This window comes from Callospermophilus lateralis, chromosome 6 (genome assembly GCF_048772815.1).
Source record: "Callospermophilus lateralis isolate mCalLat2 chromosome 6, mCalLat2.hap1, whole genome shotgun sequence".
Classification (NCBI taxonomy): domain Eukaryota; kingdom Metazoa; phylum Chordata; class Mammalia; order Rodentia; family Sciuridae; genus Callospermophilus; species Callospermophilus lateralis.
Window position 1 is genome coordinate 111,255,682 of NC_135310.1, and position 10,567 is coordinate 111,266,248.

At 44.2% G+C, this 10,567-nt stretch overlaps 1 long non-coding RNA gene across 1 annotated transcript in view; it reads right to left on the minus strand.

The window, feature by feature from the left end:
• The window catches only part of LOC143401331 (uncharacterized), a 33,208-nt gene extending 22,810 nt beyond the window's left edge, over window positions 1-10,398 (minus strand). Inside the window, exons 1-2 of the long non-coding RNA XR_013091633.1 lie at window positions 9,784-10,398; window positions 9,335-9,407 (exon numbers count right to left, since the gene is read on the minus strand). This is a non-coding gene — a long non-coding RNA (uncharacterized LOC143401331). The remainder of the gene's footprint in view (window positions 1-9,334; window positions 9,408-9,783) is intronic.
• Window positions 10,399-10,567: the final 169 nt, after the last annotated feature.

Here is a 10,567-nt window from a genome sequence, read left to right on the forward strand (position 1 = left end):
GTAAAAATTAAGTGATTAAGTCTCCACAGTCCTGGGCATGTAGTAAACAATCAATAAAATGTAGCTAGATCAGTCAGCTTTCCATTACTATAAATACCTGAGATAATAAACTTATAAAAAGAAAGGGTTGGCTAGGTGCAGTGGTGCTCACCTGTAATCCCAGCGGCTTAGGAGACTGAGGCAAGAGGATCATAAGTTCAAAGCCAACCTCAGCAACTTAGCAAGGCCCAATGTATCTTAGCAAGATCCTGTCTCTATATAAAACATAAAAAGGTCTGGGAATGTGGCTCAGTGGTTAAGTGCCCCTGGGTTCAACCCCCATTACAAAAAAAGATGGGGGGCATATTTTGGCTCACAGTTTGGGAGATTTCAGTCCATAAGCTGTTGGCCCTGTTGCTTTTGGGTCTGTGGTGAAGCAGCACATCATGGCAGGAGTAGCAGAGCAAAACTGCTTAGTTCAACTCAGTGAGATCCTATCTCAAAATAAAATATAAAAATGACTGGGAATGTGATTCACTGGGTAAGCGCCCCTGGGCTCAATCCCCAACACCAAAAAAATAATGATAATAATAATAATAAAATAAAACAAGAACAAAACCTGCTTGTTTTATGTCCAAGGAGCAAAAACAGAGAAAGAGGAAGGGGCCAGCCAGTGTCTCAATATTCCACTGAAGAGCACACCCCATACCTGAAGACCTGCCACAAAGCCTCGTATCATAGGTTCCACCGCTTCCCAATAGCGCCTCCCTGGGAACTAAGCCTCCGAAACTTGGGCCTTTGGAGGCATTTCAGATGCAAACTATAGTGATAGCCTTTTATTTTGAAAATTGAAAGCTGAAGCCGGGCATGGTGGCACATACCTATAACCCCAGTGACTTGGGAGGCTAAGACAGGAGGATCACAAGTTCCAAGTCAGCCTCAGCAACTTAGTGTAACCCTATCTAAAAATTAAATAAAAAAATAAAAAGGACTGAGGGCATAGCTTAGTGGTAAACACCCTGGTTTCAATCCCTAGTGTTAAAAAAAAGAAAGAAAGTCGATGTGTATGCCTGTGTTTTTAGTAGCATTGTTCAAAACAGTTAAAAGGTGGAAGCAAACTACATGCCCATCTATAGATAAATGAATAAGCAAATATGCTAAATTCATACAATGGTATATTATTAGTAATTTTAAAAATGGAGGCTGGAAAGGGGAAACGAGCTGTTTTCCAGGACATTATTCATTTTTTACTTTCCATATTTTTTATTGGTGCATAAGAAAAGTTGTACATAATGGTGCAATTTGTAAATGCACACAGTATAACAATATAATTTGGCAAATATGGTTCCCAAGTATTTCCCCTTTCCCAAAAGGAGGAAAATTTTGGTCCAGGTTACTGCCTGGGTGACCCTCCAGGACATTATGTTAAGTGAAATCAGTCAGTCACACAGAGATGCTGTGTGGGTCCACTTACATGAAGTTACCTGGGGTAATCAAATTCACAGAGAGAGAATGGTGGTTTATGGGTGCCAGGGACACAGGGGTTGGGGACTTATGTGTTTAATAGGTACACAGTTTTAGTTTGCAAGAAGAAAAGAGCTCTAGAGATGGATGGTGGTGACCGATGCACAACAGTGTGAAGGTATTTAGTGCCAGAGGAACTCTATACTTAAAAATAGTTCAGGTGGGCCTTGGGGTGTAGCTCAGTGATCAGCACTTGCCTAATATGTGCCAGGCCTTGGTTTCAATTTCCAAGATGGTAATTTTTTTTTTTTTTTTTTTTTTTTTTGGTGCTGGGGGTTGAACCTAGGGCCTTGTGCATGTGAGGCAAGCACTCTTCCAACTAAGCTATATCTCCAGATGGTAAATTTTATGCATACTTTACCACAATAAAAAATTGGGCAAAAATAAATAAATAAAAGCCAGAATTAGCCACATCTTTGACCTGAGCAATGCTGTGCTCCTAGAGAAGGGTGGACACATGGCCTTGCCTTCAGGCCTCTCCTGAGATAGATAAAGGGGGACAGATGCTAAATGAGTAAACTCAGGATTTACACTGATAATAAACAGGAAATCATAGATAGTTTTAAATAATTGCATGGTAGGCAGGCTTCAGGGTGAGGACATTGCGGCGGGTGACAGGAGACACAGGACAGTGGTAGAAAATGGGAGTTGAAGCCTTCCAAACATGGGCACCCAGGGAGAAAAGGACAAGCACTGGAGGGGGAAACCCCTGTCAAGGCCCTGGGAAGAGTGTGCCAGAAGCCTGGGCCACTTCCTGTCTTCCTTCCACAGGAGATCCTTGTTTACTCTGCTAGGCTGGAAGCGAATGTAATCAAATTACGACTGTCTCCAGTGGGCAGGGCAGGGAGGGAGGCTGGAAAGGGGAAATGAGCTGTTTTCCAGGACATTATTCATTGACTCTTTCTCCAGCTCCCTCTGTCCCCAAACCCTTTGCTCCCTTTCTGGCTTCCCTTGTCCTGCCATCTCCTACCCTCCTTCTTGCCATCAGTTCCCTGGGCAAAACCAAGGTTGGTGGAGCAGAGCTGGAACTTCTGTGTCCCAGCAAGTGACCAAAGGCAGGACAACCAGGAATGTCCAGCTTCCAGAGCGCCTTTGTTGGAGACCACCTAACCCCCAACAAAGAGACTCTCCAGGCCCTCCCACCTCCCAACCAAAGAACAAATAGTATCTGTTACTAGAAGCCCAGTTGCTTGGTTGATTAGGACTCTCTCTCTAATTTGCTGGGTCTTTGGAGGAAAATCACATGTCCTCTCTGGGACAAATGCTGGGAGTGGTGGGTCATGTCAGGAAAAAACCCTCTGCCTTCCCTTTCCTGCCATCCAGGACTGATGTGAGAATAAGGGGTGATTCCACCCATGAGGAACCCTCAGATCCGAGACCCGGAGGCCTACGACAGATAAAATAAACAGAACTTCAGCAACAGGGGCAGCAGCTGAGGGTGTGGGACGCCCTGTAGAGATGGACCTCCACAGAGATCCAGGGACCAACATGGCCTGGCAGCCATGTTGGTCCTCAATGCCCCCCAAGGATCCATCCATCCCCCTCCACACAAGCTTACATAAAGTTTCTCACAAAGGGGAGTAGCAGGACACAGGTCCCTTTGAAAGGCCAAATGGGTTACAAAGGGGAAAGAAAGCAATTGCCCTCTTCCTCTGTTCTGGCCAGCTGCCTTCCAATGACCCAACAGGAGTGAGCAGAGAGGCCAGCTCCACTGCCTCCCCTGGGTTCTCACGTTCCACGTCCTGGCAGCTCTTAGTCATAAATACATCAGAAAATCTTCTCTAGGGTCAAAAGGAAATTGTGAACAAAGAGGAAAGTTGGCATTTTTCCAAGCATTGAGTTCTGACAGTCCCCCCTACACACAGGAGCTATCCATGGAGCATGTGTGTGCTCACTCAGACCACATGGGCACAAGTTCTCACATCCCTTTAGTATTTATTACTAATACTCACAACTGGAATAAATTTATCCCAAAACTGCCAGATCCAAAGCTCACTCAGTTTCCAGAAGCCAGGAAGATGGCATAGAGGAAATGTTGTGACTGTCCCTATCCTGGCCCTGCCCCTACCATTTTCACCTGAAGCCAATCTCCTTGGGGTCAAAATGGCTTCTGTGGCAACAGCAGGGGCAGAGTGAGGACATGAGAACAGAGCTCCACGAGACCCCACCCTCTCCCTTCTGTGCCCAGCCAAGCCCAGCGATGGAGGCACAAAGGAAGAACCTATGCTTTCACTCAGAGTGACTGAAGCCTAGAATTAGGAGGTGACCTCAGCGATCCCTTGGCCAGCATTTCACTTTACAGATGAGGTCATGGGAGCCCCGAACAGTCCAGGGATAAGCCTCAGGCGCCACAGGCACTGAGAGGCAGGGCTTGCAGGTCTCCCGACTCCACTCATCAGCAGGGACTCCCCAGCCTTCTTCAGCTGTCGCCTTCCTCTCTCTGCCCACCACTCTGTGGCATTTGTCCCCCATCTGGATCCTAGGATCCAGAAGAAAACCATTCTCAACAATAGCATTCTCTAGGGGCCCCTGCCAGCTGGTTCCTAAGATGATCTCTCCCATACCTGGACCCTATTCCTGGCCTGTGGCCCAGGTAATCTTCTGGCCCTCTGACACCCACAGCAATCCCCAGGCAGGGATGGGGATTTGGGGGAGGGCCTTGGAATTCAGATTGCCAAATTAGGGCTTCCAGGTCTAGTCCATCCCACTCAGTGATTCCTCAGACATCTTATCTTGTGAGAAGAAAAAATGAGTCTCAGCAAGGTGAATGGACTGGCCCAGGCTGACCCAACTGGACACTAGCAACTCTAGAGTCCCCAGGCTTTCTATTTCCACGTCTGCTAGAATAAAGACAATTCTCAGTAGCCATGATGGCTAGGTATAGTTATCAAGCTAAGTTCTGGCAAATGTGATACAGCTGCCCTACCACTCTGGGTTATAAGGACAGGACTGTTTGCAGAATCAGAATCTAGAACCTGATGACGCTTTTTAAGGATGGAGAAAAGGCCCAGACAGCATGTGCACCTGGCTTTATGTTGCCGGCTGGTTAGGGCACAGGCTGATTTTCAGTCTACAGCTCTTTCCTTTTGCTTTGGGGATTGAATCCACAGGTTCTCTAGCACTGAGCTATCTTTCCAGCCTCCTGCACCCTTTTTTGTAATTTATTTTGAGACAAAGTCTCACTAAGTGGCCCAGATTGTCCTTGAACTTGCAATCCTCCTGCCTCAGCCTCAAGAGTCACCAGGATTACAGGCATGAGCCACTGCACCCAGATGTTTTTGTATGTTTCTTCTTTGCATACTGAGGACAGCCCAACCTAAGGCACCATTTTTTACACATTCAGCAAAATGTACCATCAGTTTTGAAGTGTCTTAAAAGGTTAAAAACATTTCCTTAGGAAAGAAATGCATTTGGGGGTTAAACAGGGCTGGGGATATAGCTCAGTTGGTAGACTACTTGTGTAGTGTGTTCAAGGCCCTGGGTTTAATCCCTCAGTACCACCAAAAACAGAAAGAAAGAAAAAGAAATGCATTTGGGGGCCAGGCACCATGGTGCATGTAATCCCAGTGGCATTAGAGCCTGAGGCAGGAGGATCATGAGTTCAAAGCCAGCCTCAGCCACTTAGCAAGGCCCTAAGCAACTCAGAGAGACCCTGTCTCTAAATAAAATATTTTAAGAAAAGGTCTGGGGATGTGGCTCAGTGGTTAAGTGCCCCTGTGTTCATTCCCCAGTATCAAAAAAATAAACAAAAATGCACTTGGGCACCAGGAGAAAGGACTCAAATGTGTCACTTAGATTGACAGAGACACAAAGGCCCTCTCAGAAAGGGTATCCTGCCCTCTGCAGAAATACATAGCCAGAGCTGGGCTTGCTAAGGACACTGAGCTGAGCTGGCCTCACTGGACACAGCCACAGGCTGGACTGCTCACTTGGCTGGGATTCTAGTCTGTGCCTCGGAGGGCACCCAAACGCTATAGCAGGTCTCTTCCCCTTCCACAGGCAGTTTTTTTTGGGGGCCTTCCTCCAGCCTCACTTTCCCAGAAGCCTTTGGGATTCTGAAGGCTGCTAACACTGCCTCTTACTGATTCTACTTCTTTGTTTTCCTTCTTTCTCCTTATCAGGGCAGTCCTGTGTCCTGGTCCTCCAGCATAGAAATGAATCCGTTTTGCTTTATAATGAATCTATTATATGGAACATTTAAGTTTTTACATACTTTTTCTGAATGTGTGTCCTATTTCATGATTTAAAATGTGTAAAAAAATTAGTTAAATAAAAAGGAAAGAGCAAGTGAACTTCAGGGCAATCATCAAATTTATAAAGTGTTTCTTTTGTAAAACAAGAGGATTCACCCCCAGAGCATATTCCCTAGGTGCATATAATCATTTGTTCATAAAAGGCATGCAGTACCTACCTGCTCAATTGATAACCTATTGGTGAAATGAACCAGTGAACAAACGAATGACGAAATTTGGACAGAGTAAGAATCCTGGCAAAGAAGAGAAACGACACTGAAAACTGGATGGAAAATGTTGAATTAGCAAAAACTCTAGACCCTCGCTGCAACTGTTTCCAGGCACATGGCATCAGCAGGACACACCTGTAGGAAGGCCACCACCAAACAAGGGCTTTTTGTCCAAGGTTTCCTCCCACCCGCCACTCAGCTTTTTGGAAGGCCACAGCCCAAATAGGAGGGTACTGCCCCTTAAGAAAGGTCGTGGGAAACCAAAGTGTGCAACCAGGCGAACCCACAGCAGCCAGGCCCTGGCCTTTTCTCCAGCCCAGCTGTCTCCACAGCTTGAGGTGCTGTCCCTTCCCTCATCTGCATAAAGCCAGTAAGGGGGAGCAGGGCTAGCCGCTGCAGATGAAACCAGACCCTCCTTGGGAGGCGTCCAGCCTCAGTTCCTGGCCTGGGCAGGGCAGGCCACGTGTTGTTATGGTTGAGTGAACCAGCTGGGAATCAGCAGGGGGTTTGTAAGGAAACCACATTAATTAAGAGAAAGCAAACATGACTGTCACTCCGGTCTGCCAGTCCCTTTCTCTGGTTTTCCTTGTCCCTCCCACCAAGCTCTCTACCAGATCAGTGCTCTCCACCTTCCCACACTTTTCATTGCCTCTACTCTTTCACAGGTCACAACCATGTGGCTCTTGGCTCAGATCTCTCTTCCTGGGCGAGGTGGGAAGGAGGCTGGAAGAGCACATTCATCCGCAGCTGGGCTCAGAACTTCCCTGAAGTCAGACTGGCTGACCCACCCATGGTGTCCTGACTCTTGCCTTTGCTCTGGTCTGAGCCTGCTGTCCTGTTGGTGGGCAGCAAGGCACCAGACCAGATCATTTCTGCTGCACGTTGAAATTTTTATTGGCATGAATCTATCTGGGTTCATCTCCTAGGGGCGTTCCCTGAACATCTTCCTTGGGAAGATTTAGTTCTGATTACATTATCTCCAGAAATAGGAGACAAGACTCCAGAACAAGGCGTGAGGAACAAAGCAGGGCAGAAGCTAGGGACTGGGCTCCTTGGAAGAGGGAATGGGGTAAGGTCCATCATACAGAGTCCTTGCCGCTCTATGAGTTCCAGGATTGCCACTGCAGCTAGAAACAGTTCTTCATGTGTTACAGTAGCTCTGCCAGCAGCCCCAGAAACCCCAGATCACGAAAAGACCTCTCCTTTGGGTGGCAGCTACCATTTTGCAGCCCCAGACAAGAGCTCTCACCCCCTTTTATTTCACAGCATAACAGTACAAAAAAAAAGCCCATAGCATATCCAACTGAGGTATGTGATGCTGAGAATTGAACCCAGTGCCTCACATATGCCAGGCAAGCACTCTACCATGGAGCCACAACCCCAGCCCCAAAAGTGTAATTTTTTTTTTTTTAATGGTGCTGGGTCAGTTGGATATTGCTATGGGAAAAATTAATCTTAATTGCAATCTCAGGTCTTGTAACAAAACAATCCCAGATGAATTTAAATTCTAAATGTGAAAGGTAAAAAATAAAATTTTGGAGAGAAAACATACTAGAACATCTTTGTGACTTCAAAGAGAAAAACAATAATAAGTAAAAAGGACAAACAATAAAGAAAAACTCCAATGAGCTACACTATGTTAAAAATGAAAGATTACTACTCACCAAAACCACAAACTAAATGGAAACAAAAAGCAACCCACAAAAAGTTATATGACATTTACTATATAAATACATCTAGGTATCTAGAATATATAAAGAACTACAAATCAAAAAGAAAGAAATAAGCAACCTCAAATGAAATAGAACAAAGTCTTGAACATATATTTTACAAAAGAAGATATCTAAATGGCCTACAAACATATGAAAAGTTATCTTCATTAGGTATCAGAGAAACATAAAATAAATACACAATGAGACACTACTACACATCAACCAGAATGACAAGAGAAAAAGTACAAAAATACCAAATACGAATAGGGCTGTGGATCACCTGTAACTCTTATACATAACTGGTGAAAGAGTAAACTGGTACAATCACAATGGGAAACTGTCAGGATCTACTAAGGCTAAGCATATACATACCTGATAGCCTAACAACTCTGCGGCTAGATACATCCCTGAAAAAGGTTTATTTTTTTCCAAAAGTCAGGTTTTGTCCCAGCACTATTTTCAATAGTCTCAAATGGAAAGGATCAACAGAAGACAGGGTTGTTTTTTTTTTTTTTTAAATGTGGTATATTCACAGTAGAATATTTCTGGTGCTAAAAGTTGAGATAATGATCATCCTTGGAAGTAGTAGTGTCTGGAAGGGGACACAAGTCAGTGTTATAAAGTGCTGGTTATGTTCACTTGTTGGCATAGATAGTGTGTTCTGTTTGTGAAAACTCCTCAAGCTATACACTGCTGATTTGTGTACTTTCCATATAATCAATACTTTCATTCAAAGGTCTGTGTGTGTGTGTGTGTGTGTGTGTGTGTGTGTGTGTATGTGTAAGGGTAATCTCTTGAGTTAAATCTGGTCCCTCACAGAATTGGTTTTTCATGTAGAGACTAATAATAACTGTATTTAAAAAACAAGATATTACAAAACAAAGAATATGCACAGTATTATTTTATTTTGCTAAATATTTAACACTTCTCTCTGGATTATGGATGGCATTTATTTTCTTTTTATTTCATCCATTTCTTCTTTTTCCTACAATGATCACATTACCTCATTGTAGAAAATAGTGGTTTTTCAAAAGAAAATTTGATTATGATAAATTAATGAGCAAAGGTGGGTACTTGAATGCCTTAGTTCATTATGTCCAAAGCAAGTACTGGGTGGGACTTTGTTACTGCCAAAGCCTCTGCTGGGTCCCCAGAAATAGTTGAGGATGCTTAAAGAAACAGGGAATGTGGTACTAACAGTGGGTGTGATTAAAGGTCATCTTTATAAAAGAAAAGTGTAAGCTATAGGGAGAGTAAAAGCTTTCCTATCTTGGCAGGGAAACCTAGACCTACATCCCCACCAAGACCTTCTGTTCCATTCCTAACACAGATGTCAGTTTCTCCCACTTTGATTGACATTTCTTTCAAGTTTCCCCTGATTCCCCTAATTGTGGTGTTTTTTTGGTATACAATGCCACATTCTCCTGTTCTCCCTGTCTTTGATGATACTACTCAAGTTCCCCATGCAACAATTGTTCTGCATCCTCAATCCCACCAAGGTGGCAGTCCCAACTAGACAGTGGGCTCCCTTCTCTGTCCCTCATCAAGGAACCATGCTGTGCCACTTAATAAGCTTGGTTTTTCTCATCTTTGAATCAGAATAAGATAACTAGAAATTCCCCTTTAGGTTTATTCTGGAAGGGGGCGGGGTCCTTACCACCAAGTGGAATAATTGAGTGGCAAATGATCTTCCCTTTCTTATATAGCTCCAGGGGAACATCCCACATATCCTGCAAATGTAAAAGAGAGGAAATCAGTCAGTTGGACTTTCTTTCTGGGTACCATAAGTGTCCTTATAAAGCAAGTCGGTCAAACAGGAAAAGAGTTACCTCAATTAATTGCCCTATTAACTTATGCTTATTGAACATTTGTTTTATCTCATTTAATGTTCACAACAACCCTACAATATTGATTTTACTTGTTCTTTCAACAACTATATATTACACTCTTATTATATGTCAGGAACTGAACTAAATGCTGGAGATATGAAAGTCAACAAAAAACAATATTCTTGACTTAATGGAGTTTACAGTCTGGTGGGGAGACATATGTTATACGAACAAATGTAAACCGCAATTGTGTCAAGTACTAAGATGGAACCTTTACCTGGTGCCGAGAACCAGACTCTGGATGGTGAAGGAAGGCTTCACTGTAGAAAGGAATTTGAGGTGGGCTCTAAGGAATAAGTAGGAGTTTGCCACTTTGTTAAAGAGCAGGCAGAGGGGATAACTTGTTCAAAAGCCTTGAGGCTGGAGAGAAGTCTAAGTGAGCAAGAATTCAAGATCAGTGTGTGTGTTGGGGGAGAGGCGGTGTCGGGAAGAAGTGTTAGTTCTATCCCAGATCTAATACCTGATACTCCAAAGCCAGAAGCCTTAACCATTCAACCTCTCCTGTACAGATCGAGCCCCAGTCACAGAAACTGAAAACCCCACAGCTAATATGTTAGGGGTAGTTTTTTTTTTTTAGTTGCCAATGGATCTTTTTGTTTTATCTATTTATATATGGTGCTGAGGATCGAACCCAGGGTCTCACACATGTCAGGCAAGCGCTCCAGGGAACGAAAGCAATTTTAAAGACTAGGGACTGGAACAAAGGACCTAGAAGATCTCCCCGGAAATGAAATAACGATTTGAAACAATGGCTTCTCTCCTTAACTCAAATGCCCACGGGGCAAGAGTAAAAAAAGTAACAGGAGTAAAAGCCAGGAGCTGTGGCACACTCGTGGAATCCCAGCGGAGGGGGAGGTTAAGGCAGGAGGATCTCAAGTTCAAAGCCAGCCTCAACAACTTAGCGAGGCCCTAAGCAAGCTAGTGAGACTGTATCTTAAAAAATAAAAAAGAGCTGGGTATGAGTCTCAGTGGTTAAGTGCCCCTGGGGGTTCAATCCATGG